The 17636-nt window shown below is 40.6% G+C and overlaps 1 pseudogene; it reads left to right on the top strand.

Annotated features, from left to right (window-relative positions):
• The first annotated feature begins 15122 nt into the window (after nucleotides 1-15122).
• On the top strand, nucleotides 15123-17636 carry LOC119528379 (annotated as a pseudogene).

Here is a 17636-nt window from a genome sequence, read left to right as displayed (position 1 = left end):
TTCCGGAGTAATAAATATGTTCTAAAAATTGAAAAACAAATTAATTGCGGTGATGGATGTACAGCTGTATGATGGTACTGTGGGCAACTGGTTGTACACTTTGGATCTTCGGATAATTGTATGGCATGTGAACAATCTCAAAAAATTAAATTTAAAAAATATTAAAAGAAGGGGCATGGCAAAATGGTGGCATAGATAAGTGTGGAATTTAGTTATCTAGAGCAACTAGTAAATAGCCAGGAATAACTAGTATATAATATAGTCTGAACAACTGTTGGAGGATATCCATGACTGGATACACATCATACACCAGCCTGGAATGGGTGAAATGGCTGAGATCGCAGCACAGAACTGTAATTAAAGCCCTCAAACTGTGGAGCTGGTGCCCCTCCCCCACTGGCTTGGCAGGTTGAGCTGAAATACTTCCCTCTGGAAAAAAGAGGCTGGTTACCTGGAGAGAGGGAAAGTAACTCAACCAAGCTCCAACTGCAGTTTTGATTAACAAATTTGGTCTACTGGATACAAGCTACCAGCACAGATAAACCCAGAGCAAATAAGAAAGGAACCTGAGGTTCCTTCCACCAGAGAGGAGGCAAGGCTGAAAGAAAACAAAATACATAGACAAATAAAAACAGAGGCTACTGGAGACAGGTGAGCTCAGAATATTGGAAAATGTCTGCGTCCCAAGAAAAGGGGCACAGAGAACCAGGCACCAACACTGGTCGACCAGCAATACTGGGGGGCTAGGGATTGCCTCTGAAAAGAGGCTTTTGTTCTTTTTCCTTTCCTTTTCTCTCATTCTAAGCAGCTCAGGCATTTTCAATTGTCAGCTCTGATCCAGGCAAGAGTGGAGTTAACAGAAGCAGAGAGAGAAAGGATGAATTCAAGTGTAGAAGATAACATCCTAAAGGGTGTATCTTCCCTACGAAAAGGGGGGGTGGAGCCCAGATCAAATGGCTGCCCTACCTCAGAGAATTCAGACCCCAGGGCCTGGGGGAAAGAAACAAACAAACCAGAAATAACTTAAGCTTGGCTTCTGACACCCTTGGCCGCTGGCCAGGACATGGTCCACTGAGAATTAAAGGGACTGCACCTCTTTATACCAGTAGGGAGCTGTGGGCTGACAAGTGCCACCTGCTGGAAAGGATAGGAAAAGAACTGAGTCTAGAAGCCTCACAGGAAAGTCTGACAACCTGCTCTGCAGGGAAACATGATACTGATTACATCTTCCTCCTGACACCTAGCCTGCCTGGTCTGGGAAAATCTGATTGGGGTAATCAAGAAAACCAGATACCTAGACAACAAAAAATTATGAGTCACATTAGGAAAAATAAAGATATGACCCAGTCAAAGGAATAGACTTACACTTAAACTGAGATACAAGAATTGAAACAACTAATTATTGATCAAACAAATCTCCTAAATCAATCCAAAAATCAAATCAATGAGTTGAGGGAAGATATGGCAAAAGAGAGGAATGATATAAAGAAGACATTTGGTGAATGTAAGGAAGAACTCAGAAGTTTGAAAAAACAATTGGCAGAACTTATGGAAATGACAGGCAAAATACAAGAGATGAAAAACACAATGGAGATACACAACAGCATATTTGAAGAGGCAGAAGAAAAGATTCATGAGCTGGAGGACAGGACATCTGAAATCCTACACAAACAAGAAATGATAGGGAAAAGAATGGAAAAATATGAACAGCATCGCAGGGAACTGAATGACAACATGAAGCACATGAATGTACATGTCATAGGTATCCCAGAAGGATAAGAGAAGGGTAAAGGGGCAGAAACAATAAAGGAGGAAATAAACAATGAAAATTTCCCATCTTTTATGAAAGACATAAAATTACAGATCCAGGAATCACAGTATACCCCCAAACAGAAGAGATCCAAATAGACCTCTGCCAAGAAATTTAATAAACAGTTTATCAAATGTCAAAGACAAAGAGAGAATTCTGAAAGCAGCAAAAGAAAAGTGATCCATCACATACAAGGGAAGCTCGATAAAACCATGTGTGGATTTCTCAGTAGAAACCATGGAGGCGAGAAGGCAGTGGCAGTGGAATGATATATTTAAGATACTGAAAGAGAAAAACTGCCAACCAAGAATTCTTTATCTGGCAAAACTGTCCTTCAAAAATGAGGGAGAGTTTAAAATATCTATAGACAACAGACACTGAGAGAGTTTGAGAACAAGATACCTGCTCTACAGGAAATACTAAAGGGAGCACTACAGGCAGATAGGAAAAGAGGAGAGAGAGGTTTGGAGCACAATATTGGGTGATGGTAGCACAATATTATAAGTACACTGAACAAAAATGACCATGACTACAGTTGAAAGAGGGAGGTTGTGGCCTGTAGGAAACCAGAAGGAAAAGTAGAAGATAAAGACTGGGACTGTATAACTTAGTGAAACCTAGAATGGTCAATGATTGTGATTAAATGTACAAATATGTTGTTACACAAGGTAGAACAAATGAATGTCGACTTTGCAAGGTGTTATAAATGGGGTGCTATTGGGGAAAAAATACAATCAATGCAAACTAGAGTCTATAGTTAACAGTAACATTGTATATGCTTCCATTTATTGTAACAAAGTCAATATAACAAAGCTAAATTCTGTAAGGGGGGATATAAGGGAGGGGCATAGGATTCTTAGCATTGGTGTTATCTTTTTTATTGTATTTTATTGTAGTTTAATTTTTTCTTTTCTTGCTTTTTAGTTGCCTTTTTTTCTTCCTTTTCTTTTTTTCTTTTTCTTTTTCTTTTTTTTTTTTTTTTTTTGCCTCTTCCTCTTTCTTTGTGGAAGAAATGGAAACGTCTTATACAGTTAGTGGTGGTGAATGCATAACTATGTGATTATACAGGGAACCACTGATTGTTTACTTAGGATGGAATGTATGGTGTGTGAATAAAACCATCTAAAAATAAACAGAGGGAGGCGGGGCAAGATGGCAGACTGGTGAGCTGTATATTTTAGTTACTCCTCCAGGAAAGTAGGTAGAAAGCCAGGAACTGCGTGGACTGGACACCACAGAGCAATCTGACTTTGGGCATACTTCATACAACACTCATGAAAACGTGGAACTGCTGAGATCAGCGAAATCTGTAAGTTTTTGCAGCCAGGGGACCTGCGCCCCTCCCTGCCAGGCTCAGTCCCGTGGGAGGAGGGGCTGTCAGCTCCGGGAAGGAGAAGGGAGAACTGCAGTGGCAGCCCTTATCGGAAACTCATTCTACTGATCCAAATTCCAACCATAGATAGACTGAGACCAGACACCAGAGAATCTGAGAGCAGCCAGCCCAGCAGAGAGGAGACAAGCACAGAAAAAAAACAACACGAAAAACTCCAAAATAAAAGCGGAGGATTTTTGGAGTTCTGGTGAACATAGAAAGGGGAAGAGCCCTGAGGCGCATATGCAAATCCCGAAGAAAAGCTGATCTCTCTGCCCTGTGGACCTTTCCTTAATGGCCCTGGTTGCTTTGTCTCTTAGCATTTCAATAGCCCATTAGATCTCTGAGGAGGGCCCTTTTTTTTTTTTTTTTTTTTTTAATCCTTTTTTCTTTTTCTAAAACAATTACTCTAAGAAGCCCAATACAGAAAGCTTCAAAGACCTGCAATTTGGGCAGGTCAAGTCAAGAGCAGAACTAGGAGAGCTCTGAGACAAAACCCAATAATCCAGTGGCTAAGAAAATTCACTAAACACCACAACTTCCCAAGAAAAGGGGGGTGTCCGCTCACAGCCATCATCCTGGTGGACAGGAAACACTCCTGCCCATCGCCAGCCCCATAGCCCAGAACTGCCCCAGACAACCCAGTGTGATGGAAGCGCTTCAAATAACAGGCACACACCACAAAACTGGGCGTGGACATTAGCCTTCCCTGCAACCTCAGCTGATTGTCCCAGAGTTGGGAAGGTAGAGCAGTGTGAATTAACAAAGCCCCATTCAGCCATCATTTCAGCAGACTGGGAGCCTCCCTACACAGCCCAGCAGCCCAGAACTGCCCTGGGGGGACGGCACTCACCTGTGACATAGCACAGTCATCCCTCAACAGAGGACCAGGGGGTGCACGGCCTGGAAGAGGGGCCCACTTGCAAGTCTCAGGAGCCATACACCAATACCAAGGACTTGTGGATCAGTGGCAGAGACAAACTGTGGCAGGACTGAAATGAAGGATTAGACTATTGCAGCAGCCTTAAAACTCTAGGATCACCAGGGAGATTTGATTGTTAGAGCCACCCCCCACTCCCGGACTGCCCAGAAACACGCCCCATATACAGGGCAGGCAACACCAACTACACACGCAAGCTTGGTACACCAATTGTACCCCACAAGACTCACTCCCCCACTCACCAAAAAGGCTAAGCAGGGGAGAACTGGCTTGTGGAGAACAGGTGGCTCATGGACGCCACCTGCTGGTTAGTTAGAGAAAGTGTACTCCACGAAGCTGTAGATCTGATAAATTAGAGATAAGGACTTCAATTGGTCTACAAATCGTAAAAGAACCCTATCAAGTTCAGCAAATGCCACGAGGCCAAAAACAACAGAAAATTATAAAGCATATGAAAAAACCAGATGATATGGATAACCCAAGCCCAAGCACCCAAACCAAAAGATCAGAAGACACACAGCACCTAGAGCAGCTACTCAAAGAACTAAAGATGAACAATGAGACCATAGTACAGGAGACAAAGGAAATCAAGAAGACCCTAGAAGAGCATAAAGAAGACATTGCAAGACTAAATAAAAAAAATGGATGATCTTATGGAAATTAAAGAAACTGTTGACCAAATTAAAAAGATTCTGGACACTCATAGTACAAGACTAGAAGAAGTTGAACAACGAATCAGTGACCTGGAAGATGACAGAATGGAAAATGAAAGCATAAAAGAAAGAATGGGGAAAAAATTGAAAAAATCGAAATGGACCTCAGGGATATGATAGATAATATGAAACGTCCAAATATAAGACTCATTGGTGTCCCAGAAGGGGAAGAAAAGGGTAAAGGTCTAGGAAGAGTATTCAAAGAAATTGTTGGGGAAAACTTCCCAAATCTTCTAAACAACATAAATACACAAATCATAAATGCTCAGCGAACTCCAAATAGAATAAATCCAAATAAACCCACTCCGAGACATATACTGATCACACTGTCAAACACAGAAGAGAAGAAGCAAGTTCTGAAAGCAGCAAGAGAAAAGCAATTCACCACATACAAAGGAAACAGCATAAGACTAAGTAGTGACTACTCAGCAGCCACCATGGAGGCGAGAAGGCAGTGGCATGATATATTTAAAATTCTGAGTGAGAAAAATTTCCAGCCAAGAATAGTTTATCCAGCAAAGCTCTCCTTCAAATTTGAGGGAGAGCTTAAATTTTTCACAGACAAACAAATGCTGAGAGAATTTGCTAACAAGAGCCCTGCCCTACTGGAGATACTAAAGGGAGCCCTACAGACAGAGAAACAAAGAAAGGACAGAGAGACTTGGAGAAAGGTTCAGTACTAAAGAGATTCGGTATGGGTACAATAAAGGATATTAATAGACAGAGGGGAAAAATATGACAAACATAAACCAAAGGATAAGATGGCTGATTCAAGAAATGCCTTCATGGTTATAACGTTGAATGTAAATGGATTAAACTCCCCAATTAAAAGATATAGATTCGCAGAATGGATCAAAAAAAATGAACCATCAATAGGTTGCATACAAGAGACTCATCTTAGACACAGGGACACAAAGAAACTGAAAGTGAAAGGATGGAAAAAAATATTTCATGCAAGCTACAGCCAAAAGAAAGCAGGTGTAGCAATATTAATCTCAGATAAAATAGACTTCAAATGCAGGGATGTTTTGAGAGACAAAGAAGGCCACTACATACTAATAAAAGGGGCAATTCAACAAGAAGAAATAACAATCGTAAATGTCTATGCACCCAATCAAGGTGCCACAAAATACATGAGAGAAACACTGGCAAAACTAAAGGAAGCAATTGATGTTTCCACAATAATTGTGGGAGACTTCAACACATCACTCTCTCCTATAGATAGATCAACCAGACAGAAGACCAATAAGGAAATTGAAAACCTAAACAATCTGATAAATGAATTAGATTTAACAGACATATACAGGACATTACATCCGAAATCACCAGGATACACATACTTTTCTAGTGCTCATGGAACTTTCTCCAGAATAGATCATATGCTGGGACATAAAACAAGCCTCAATAAATTTAAAAAGATTGAAATTATTCAAAGCACATTCTCTGACCACAATGGAATACAATTAGAAGTCAATAACCATCAGAGACTTAGAAAATTCACAAATACCTGGAGGATAAAAATAAACAGAGGGATAAAAGTGCTGGAGAAAATGTGGAGAAAGCGATATACCTAATCACCATTGGTGGGGAAGTAGAATGATGCATCCCATCTGGAGGGCAGCATGGTGGTTCCACAGGAAGCTAAGCTTGGGGTTGCCATATGGTCCTTCAACTTGGTTATTGGGTATATACTTGGAAGAACTGAAAAGAAGAACATGAATGGACATTTGCACAGTGGAATTTATGGTGTCAGTATTCATGATTTGCAGTGGATGGAGGTGGCCTAAGTGTACACCAACTGATGAATGGAATGGTGAACTGTGGTGTATACATACAATGGAATACTGAGCTGCTACAAGGAGTGAAGTTGCGAGGTGAATGGACATTGATGACAGTATGTTGCGTGAAATAAACCAGAAATGAAAAGAAAAACATTACAATACCTTACTAATATGGACTAACTAAAATGTGTAAGGTCTGAGAATTGAGTCTAAGAGCATAGGTTATCAGGGGAAGGCTGATTGTAAGATCTTACAGCAGTCATATTTATTTCTGAATTGTAATGGTTATTTCTAAATTCTGAGATGCTGAGATCTTTGTGTATAATCTGGTCATTCTCTGGAACTTTGGGTATCTGTATGACACCTGAGATTCAGAGCCAGAGTCCAGCAGCAATGAATGTCAGCATTACCCCATACAGTAAATGCTAAAGAATCTGAAAAAGAGATCAGACTTCAACTAAAGATATGAAAGAAATGGACTCGGTTAGGACTAAAGTTAATTAGACTAAAGGTAAAGGAAGACACTGACAGTGTTTTCAAAACTTCAACTTCTGTGTGACACCAAAGGAAAAGATGTTTATTAGGTGCAAAAATCTATATTTTTGTAACACATTATATAATTTAACTTGTGGAGTCAATTTATTCAAACTACATAATTATACGGAACGTTAAATAGGGAGTGAAATCTGGTTGGCTTGTACAGGTTAGTGTGAAGCTCCAATACATCCCAGAGTAATCTGGGCAGAGAATAAAGATGTATTTGCAAAGCCCCTTGAGGGACTGGGGGAAAATGTGGGAATATTAAATTTCCCCACCTGGGGAATTAATGATATTCTCATAAGCATTGGGGGCTACCAATTTAGAGATGTGATCCACCCAACTGTGAGTGACACCTTTGGTTAGGGTGTGACCTCTGATTGAATGTTTCCATGGAGGTGTGGCCCCACCCATTCAGTGTGGTCCTTGATTAGTTCACTGGAGCCCTATAAAAGCTCAGATAGAAGGAGCTCATAGCTAGCTGCAGCTGAGAGACACATTTTGAAGACAGCCATTGGAAGCTAACACTGACATTTTGGAGAACACCGTTTTGAAATGCAACCTGGGAGCAAGCAGACGCCAGCCACGTGCCTTCTGAGCTAACAGAGATTTTCTGGATGTCATTGGCCATCCTTCCATGGAGGTACCCTATTGTTGATGCCATAGCTTGGACACTTTTGTGGCCTTAGGACTGTAACTTTGTAACCAAATAAACCCCCTTTATAAAAGCCAATCCATTTCTGGTATTTTGCCTAATGGCAGCATTAGCAAACTGGAACAGGAGCCTACCATGCACCAGATGCCTTACCAGATACTAGGACACAGAAATAATAAGTAGATAGATAGATAGATAGATAGATAGATAGATAGATAGATAGACTGACAGATAGATACTGATATATTGATATAGTATGATCATTGCCATAAGATATCATTTCTACTTTGAAGGTAGAGAGAAAAGTACATGAAAAGGAAGCAACACTTGATGAGATTCTATTACGTATAAATGTCAAACACTTTACTAATATTATCTCATTTAACTAACAGAACAACCATATGAGCTCCATATTTTTCATTTTCTAAATGAGGAAACTGAAACCTAATTTTCCCATTACACACAGTAGGTGTAAGAGTGAGAATTATAACTCAGATCTCTCTGATTCTGTTTGCCTTGTGTAATATTCCCCTCAAAGAACTTACAGCCTCATTGCAGAAGTGGGAGGAGACAAACACTTTCAAAAATGCATATTTATGTAGTAATGGAAAATAAATGCAACTGAATAGTACAGCAGATAAATGCCACTTGAGTTCTGAGGAGGTAACTAACCTCCAAAATCTAGGGACAGAGGGAGGGTGACACAAAATAGTCACTAAAATGAGTATTTTTTCATGTTGTTCTTAGTGTCTTCCATTAAGTGATTTGGCATTATGTGGTCTATGAATGAAGTTGTTAATGCAGTCTTCTTTTTAATACAGTTTTTTGGAGATATATTCACATAGCCTACAATCATCCACAGTGTACAACCAATTATTCACAGTATCATCATATACTTGTGCCTTGATCATCAGGATCAATTTTTGAACATTTTCCTTACACACACACACACACAAAAGTAAAGAACAACACCTAAAACATCCCATCTCCCTCCATCCCACTCTATTTTTAATTTAGTTTTTGTCCCCATTTTTCCACTCACCTGTCCATAATTGCATAAAGGGAGTGTGAGACACCAGGTTTTCACAACCACACAGTTACACCATGTAAGCTACATAGTTACGCAATTGTTTTCAAGAATCAAGGCTACTGGGTTGCAGTTTGACAATTTCAGGTATTTCCTTCTAGCTATTCCAATACAATAACAACTAAAAAGGGATATCTATATAGCATATAAGAATGCCCTCCATAGTGACATCTTGACTCCATTTGAAATCTCTCTGCCATTGAAACTTTATTTTGTTTCATTTCGCTTCCCCCTTTTGGTCAAGAAGATTTTCTCAATCCCATGATGCCAGGTCCAGGCTCATCCTTGGGAGTCATGTCCCGTGTTGCCAGGGAGATTTACACCCCTGGGAGTCATGTCCCATGAAGAGGGGAGGGCAATAAGTTCACCTGCCACGTGGGCTTAGAGAAAGAGCGCCACATCTGAGCAATAAAGAGGTTCTCTGGGGGAGACTCTTAGGCACAATTGTAAGTAGGCTGAGACTCTCCTTTGCAGTAACAAGTGTCACAAGGGGAAGCCCCAAGATTGGCAGCTTATCCCACCAAATTCTTAGTCCTCAATGTTTGCAAGAACATCAGCAATAATCCAGGTGGGGAAGTCCAACATTTCTGCATTTTTCCCCAGTTCCTCGGGGAGTCTCTGCAAATATATTTTTATTCTCTGCCCAAATTATAATTTGGGATGTGTCGCTATTTCACACTAACCTGTACAAACCTATCAGATCTCACTTCCTATTCAAAGTTCCACATAATTATGGTGTTTGAATAAACTGACTGTACAAGTTAAATTATTTAGTGTGCTGCAAAAAATAAATAGATCCTGCACCAAATAAACATCTCTTTCCTTGGTTCCACACAGAATTTGAAGTTTTAAAACACAGTCAATATTGTCCTTTACCCTTTGATCCAATTTGCCTTAGTCCTAACCAGATCCATTTCATTCATATCTCTAATTGAAGTCTGAACTCTTTTTCAGCTTTTTTTTTTTAACAGTTGCTATATGAGGTAATACTGACATTCATAGCTGCTGAGCTCTAGCTCTGAATTTCAGATGTCACACAGATACCCAAAGATCAAAAGACTGACCAGGTTAAACACAAAGAGCTCAGCATCTCAGAATTTAGAGATAACCAGTTAATGCAGTCTTATACACATCATTGTCAGAAATTTTATTTTCAGAAGAAGAAATAATACAGAAGAATTCACAGAACAATTCAGGAAATCATATAATGAAGGTAAGATAGCTATTTTTGCTGAATCAAACAGACGAATTCAAGATCCAAAAATGGATTTCTGTTTCTCTACAGGTATAAAGATCAACATGGGAATTGTAATTTGGATGGAAGATGGGAATTTCCAGGTCATTTTAATAGTTTTTAGGGACAATGGGCTAGCATATTTGAAATCTATAACATGGAGTTTCTGTAATTATACTACAAATAAGACATCAAATGCTGACTGAAAGAATACTACATGCATAAAAAACCACTAAATGTTTACATAATCCCTTATGGTTTTTCCATCTATGTGTATTTCCCTAAAAATATATTTTGTTTTCTGTATTTTCTTTATATGCCCACATTTATGCTGTATTTTTTCAAAACTTCCTCTTTTCCCTCAACAGTACATCTGAAATTAATTCTTGGTTGATGCATGTTTTAGTTTGCTGAAGCTGCCAGAATGCAATATACCAGAAATGGGTTGGCTTTTACAATGGAGATTTATTAGCTTACAAATTTACACTTCCAAGGCCATGAAAATGTCCCAATTAAGGAATCGGGAGGAGAATACCTTCTCTGAAGACAGGCTCTGGCATCTGGGACACCTCTGTCAGATAGCAAGGCACGTGGCAACATTTGCTGGTCCTTCTCTCCTGAATGTTCATTGCTTCCAGCTTCTGGCTTCAGTGGCTTCCTCTCTCAGCTTCTTTGGGGCTTTTCTCTGTGAGCTTCTCTTAATTTCATCTCTCAGCTTCTGTATGTGTTTCATCCTCTCGTAAAGGACTTCAGTAAAGGATTAAGACCCACCTTGTATTGGGTAGGTCACATCTTAATTGAAACAACTTAATCACAAGTTCCAACCCATAATAGCTCTGCACCCACAGGAATGGGTTAAAAGAACATGGCCTTTTCTGGGGTACATAACAGCTTCAAACTACCACATGTATGTGATGGTTTGAAGTTGTATGTACTCCAAAGGAACTCTTCCAGATGAAGTGGCTGATATGATTCATAAGCAAGCCATGGTATAGTGGCTTTTTGATACTTGGGATATCCATCCACTGACTATGTTCATGGTAGATATTGTGACTAAGGGGGACTCCTTTTAAAAATTAATTGCATTTTTAAATTTCTAAAATTTAAAAACACTCAATACCCACCAAGCAAAACTCCTCTATCTCCCCTCCCCCATCCCCTCATAACCTCTGTTTCTACAAATTTGCAATTACTAGATACTTCATATAAGAAAAGCCATAAAGTATTTGTTCTTATGTGCCCTGCTTATTTCACCAAGCATGTTTTCAAGATTCATCCATGCTATAGGATGTCTCAAAACTTTTTTCCTGGTGCTTCCAATGTTGTCCACTCACTCTCACCAATGAGGGTGGACAAAGACAGTTGACCCTAACCAGGCTGAAGGAGCCTACTCAGCTTCAGAAGCCCATCTCCCTAAACTATCAAGAAGAGAAAAGTGATGGAAAAAACCACCATATTTCATCGATTTTAAGATACATATTCTTTGCATTTTAACATCTCTGAAGAGTCAGGATGTGTCTAAGAATGAATGATGTGTTCTTGCTGAATTGGCAATATTTTCTCTTTCCTAGTAGCTCAGGAAACAACAGTGCATCTTAGAACTGATGGCATTGTAGATTCAATGAAACAAACAAAGTCTACAATGATATGCTTGTCCAAATCATGCCTTCTGTTGATTTAGGAATCTACTTTAAACTCCATGGCACAAGCAGCCAAAAATGGCTGACAAGCCAGGATGGTCTGTAACTTTTCTCCAACCACCATCTTCTAACCTTGTACCATTATTTCACCTCTTATTTCCTGAGCCAACTCATCCACCCTTTCCTAATGGACTTACTCATTGTAAACTAAAAGGTCCACCATCTAGGACTTGAGGACACAGCCAAATAAGATCAGGAAATCTTTTCTACGAATATGACCATAAGAAAATTGGCAAAATTGACCAAAGCAACCAATTCAGAACTCTGAAGAGTTCAAAGGCATACAACAGTCTTTGTAGCATTTATGCTTCTCAGAAGAGTGGGAGTCTGTGGCAACTGACCTGGGGTGGCTCCCATTCCCCTCCCCACCCCAGCTTTGTCAATGTGGAGGTTCTGCCAGGGTAGGGCAGGCCATGATGACCAGGAGCACCTCTCCCACAGTGGAACAGGGCTCATTAAATATGGAGCAGTGGGCACATCCATTCCTAGCAGCATAATCAATGGAAATGACTGTCTCAGAGACAGGAAGTTGGGGAAGGCCAAGGATGCTAGTAGCCTGGGGATGTGTTGTAGGGCAAGCATAACTGAGGCTTTATGCAGGAACAGTGAAGGCTAGATAGGGCCCTAGTCATCCACAGGCTCCTGGAGGATCCTGAGGCTGCAGACATGCATGTGGGAGTCCTGCAAGGGCCTAGCAGAAAGGAAAAGCCATGATGTTTCCACTGCAGCTGCCCTCTCCAACCAGGCTCGTCCTGCTGCTCTGCCCTGAACCCATCCCATCCCAGTATTATTCCTATGCCCCATTTCCATGGAGAGATTCTACAAATAAAATCCACACTGATCATGTCCTCCAAGGCCCCATGTGGTCTGCCTTCTGCCTCACTCTCCAATTGAATTCCCAAATACTCTTCCCCACTGTCTCTTCTGCTCCTTGAACTGGCAAACTGCTTTTCCTCTCCTGGACATTTGCCTTTCTGTGACTGCTGCCAGACTGCTCTTTCCTTAGCACTCTGCAATACTGCCTCCTCATTTTTCAGGTTGCAGCCTGAAGGTCACTTCATCTCCTCCCTTGAAAGTAGATCTATGAAAAAGTAAACACCGCATCCTTTATCAGTGATCATAATACTCTTTTTACTTCTTTCAAATCCCTGAGTGAAACCATGGCTATCTTTTCTTGCTTTAAAACAGGCCTGTTGAAGATAAAGTAACTTCAATGTGGCCATGATTTACCAGAATGCGTTTTTCAGTGTTCCTAAGTGTACAACATTGCAGATTATGAAGTGAGAAACAGCAAAGAAGACAAGATTTACTGTCATGATCTTTCAGGGATAGCTTGGATAGGGCAAAGACATATTCACACAAGGTCTCAAATGCAGATACTACCTTTATCTCCTTGTGAGAAGGTATATTCCTAAGTTGTATTTGTTAAAAGATGATTTAAAACATGTAATAAGCCCTTAAAACACGCCATAATGTTAAAAAAAAGAACTTTATTCCTTCCTACCCCTGAATAATAATCCATTGTGTGTATACGTCACATGTTATCCACTCATCTATTGATGGATGGACATATGGTGTTTCCACCTTTTGGCTATTGTGAATAATGCTGATATAAACAATAGTATATAAGTCTCTATTGGAGACCCACTTTCAATTTCTTTGGGTAAATACTTAAGAGATGGAATTACCAGATCATATGGTAATTATCCATTTAACTTTTTGAGGAACTGTAATACTGCTTTCACAGTGGCTGCATTAGTTTACATTCCCATCAACAGTGCACTAATGTTCCAATAGCTCTGTATCCTCTCCAACACTTATTTTCCACTTTCAAAATAATAGCCATCCTTGTGAGTGTTATGTGTTGTGTCATTGTGGTTTTTTGCTTTGTTTTGTTTGTTATTGTTGTTGTTGTTGTTTATGGAGTTTGAACTTTATTTAAGGTAAATAAGATTTTACAAACCAAATTTCAAGAATTGGAATTGAACAAAACTTGAGCCCATTTTCTTTTGAAATGATTTCAAACTTACAGGACAGTTGCAAAAATAATACAAACCCCATACAGAGAATTCCAACACACCCCTAAGCCCCAGATATGCAGATCCACCAATTTTAATATTTTTCTATCTTTACCCTTTCTTTTCTTTCTTTCATATATATTTTTTTTCTGAACATTTGAGAGCAGGTTGTACACATCATACTCCTTGAACACTTATTATAAAGCAACAGTAATCAAAACAGTGTGGTACCAGCACATGAACAGACATATAGACCATTAAAATAGAATTAGGAGCTCAGAAATAAACTCACACATTTATGGCCAATTGATTTTCAATAAGGATGCCAAGTACATGTGTGCCAGTTTGAAGGTATTATGTCCCCCAAAACGCCATTTTCTTTGATGTAATCTTGTGTGGGCAGACATATCATTGTTGATTAGACTGTAATTCTTTGAGTGTTTCCATGGAGATGCGCCCCACCCAACCGTGGGTGATGACTCTGATTGGATAATTTCCATGGAGGTGTTACCCCACCCATTCAGGGTGGGTCTAAATTAAATCACTGGAGTCATATAAATGAGCTGACAAACAGAAAGAACTCAGGGCAGCTGAGAGTGACATTCTGAAGAGGAGCTACAGCCAAGAGGGACACTTTGAAGAATGCACAGGAGCTGAGAGAAGAGCTGCAGATGAGAGACAGTTTGAAGATGGCCATTGAAAGCAGACTTCTGCTCCGGAGAAGCTAAGAGAGGACAAACGCCCCAAGAGCAACTGAGAGTGACATTTTGGAGAGAAGCTGAAGCCTAGAGAGCAATACCCTGGGAAAAAAGCCATTTTGAAACCAGAACGATGGAGCAGATGCCAGCCACATGCCTTCCCAGCTAACAGAGGTTTTCCGGACGCAATTAGCCATCCTCCAGTGAAGGTACCCAATTGTTGATGCGTTACCTTGGACACTTTATGGCCTTAAGACTGTAACTTTGTAACCAAATAAACCCCCTTTTATAAAAGCCAATCCATTTCTGGTGTTTTGCATCCTGGCAGCACTAGCAAACTAGAACATGAAACGGAGAAACATTAGTCTCTTCAACAAATGGTGCTGGGACAACTGGATAACCACATGCAAAAGAATGAAATTGGACTCCTACCTCACACCTTACACAAAATTTAACACAAAATAGACAACAACCTAAATAGAAAAGCTAGAACTAAAAACACCTAAAAGAAAACATAGAGCCTTTTCCTGTGGGAGCCGCCGGGTTGAGAGGAGTGTGGCCTTCTCCTCTCTCCAACATGGCGTGTGTCCGTCCATTGATATTGGTGTACTCTGAAAAGGGGAAGTCATCTGGCAAAAATGTTACTTTGCTTGCTGTGTTCAAGGCTCCCATTAGACTGGATAATGGCTCCCATTAGACCAACTTGTGCAAAAACAACAGACAGCCCTATGCTGTCAGTGAGTTAGCAGGTCATCAAACCAGTGCTGAGTCCTGGGGCACTGGCAGAGCTGTGGCTCGAATCCCCAGAGTTCGAGGTGGTGGGAATCACCGATCTGGCTAGGGTGCTTTTGGAAATATGTGTCGTGAAGGTCGCATGTTTGCACCAACCAAAACATGGCGTCGATGGCACCGAAAAGTAAACACAACACAGAAGCGATATGCCATCTACTCTGCCCTGGCTGCCTCAGCCTTACCAGTGTTGGTCATGTCTAAAGGTCATCACATTGAGGAAGCTCCTGAACTTCCTTTGGTGGTGGAAGATAAAGTTGAAGGCTACAAGAAGACAAAGGAGGCTGTTTTGCTTCTTAAGAAACTTAAGGCCTGGAATGATATCAACAAGGTCTATGCCTCTCAGTGAATGAGAGCTGGCAAGGGCAAAATGAGAAACCATCGTTGCATACAGCACAGGGGACCATGCATCATCTATAATGAGGACAATGGTATCACCAAGGCCTTCAGAAGCATCCCTGGAATTACTCTGCTTAATGTAAGCAAGCTGAATATTTTGAAACTTGCTCCTGGTAGGCATGTGGGACGTTTCTGCATTTGGACTGAAAGTGCTTTCCACAAGTTAGATGACCTGTATGGCACTTGGTGTAAAGCTGCCTCCCTCAAGAGTAACTACAACCTTCCTATGCACAAGATGATGAATACAGACCTTAGCAGAATCTTGAAAAGCCCAGAGATCCAACAAGCCCTCCAAGCACCACGCAAGAAGATTCATCGCCGAGTTCTAAAGAAGAACCCACTGAAAAACCTGAGAATCATGGTGAAACTGAATCCCTATGCAAACACTATGCACCGAAACACCATTCTTCGCCAGGCTAGGAATCACAAACTCAGGATGGATAAAGCTGCAGCAGCATTAGAGGCCAAATCAGATGAGAAAGGGGTTCCAGGCAAGAAGCCTGTAGTGGGGAAGAAAGGAAAGAAGGCTGTTGCTGCCAAAGGGTAAAGGTTGAAACTGATTGCGTTTTAAAACTTCAACTTTCATATGAGACCAAGGGAATAGATATCTATTTGGTACAGCATCTAAATTTTCTAAATGGTACATCTCTATAGTCGATTTGTTCAAACACCACAATTGCATGGAACTTTGAATAGGAAGTGAGATACGGTAGGTTAGCATAGGCTGGAGTGAAATAGTGACACATCCTAGAGTAATTTGCGCAGATAATAAAAAATATATTTACAGCCTCCCCCTCCCCATCCCCGAGGATCTGGGGGAAGGTGCAGATGCGTTGGACATCCTCACCTGGACTGGTGTTGATGTTGTCACAGACATTGGGACTGGCGGTTTGATGTGCTGAGCCCTTGAGCATGGGACTTGCCCTTATGAAGCTCATTACCACAAAGGAGAGTCTAAACTTGTATGTAATGGTGCCTAAGAGTCTCCCCCTGAGTACCTCTTTGTTGCTCAGATGTGGCCCTCTCTAACTGAGCCATCTCGAAAGGTGAACTCGCTGCCCTCCCCCCTACGTGGGACCCAACTCCCAGGGATGTAAATCTCCCTGGCAACGCAGAGTATGACTCCTGGGGATGAATGTGGACCTGGCATCGTGGGACTGAGAGTATCTTCTTGACCAAAAGGGGGATGCAAAATGAGACAAAATAGTTTCAGTGGCTGAGAGATTCCAAATGGAGTCGAGAGGTCACTCTGGTGGACATTCTTATGCACTATATAGATAACACCTCTTAGGCTTTAATGTATTGGAATAGCTAGAAGTAAATACCTGAAACTACCAAACTCCAACCCAGCAGTCTGGACTCCTGAAGACAATTATATAATAATGTAGATTACAAGGGGTGACAGTGCGATTGTAAAGACCTTGTGGATCACACCCCCTTTATCTAGTGTATGGATGAATGGAGGAATGGGGATAAAAACTAAAGGACAAATGGGGTGGAATGGGGGGATGATTTGGGTGTTCTTTTTTCACTTTTATTTTTTTATTCTGTTCTGGTTCTTTCTGATGTAAGGAAAATGTTCAGAGATAGATTGTGGTGATGAACGCATAACTATGTTATCATACTGTGGACAGTGGATTGTATATCATGGATGATTGTATGGTATGTGAATGTATTTCAATAAAACTGAATTTAATAAAAAAAAAAAAAATAAGCCACAGAAGCAGAAGCCTTTGGTGGGAAAGAAGGCTGCAACTACTAAGAAGCCAGCAGAAAAGAAACCTACCACAGAAGAAAAGAAGCCTGCTGTTTAAATTGCTTATTCCATAAAAGTCAAATTATATTGGACACCTTATTTTGAATAAAGACCAGATCAAAAAGGCAGTGAGAAAAAAAAAAAAAA

Source organism: Choloepus didactylus, chromosome 1 (assembly GCF_015220235.1).
Source record: "Choloepus didactylus isolate mChoDid1 chromosome 1, mChoDid1.pri, whole genome shotgun sequence".
In the NCBI taxonomy this organism is placed as follows: Eukaryota; Metazoa; Chordata; class Mammalia; order Pilosa; family Megalonychidae; genus Choloepus; species Choloepus didactylus.
The sequence above is the reverse complement of the archived record's forward strand: the minus strand, read 5'-3'. Positions and strand labels throughout refer to the sequence as shown.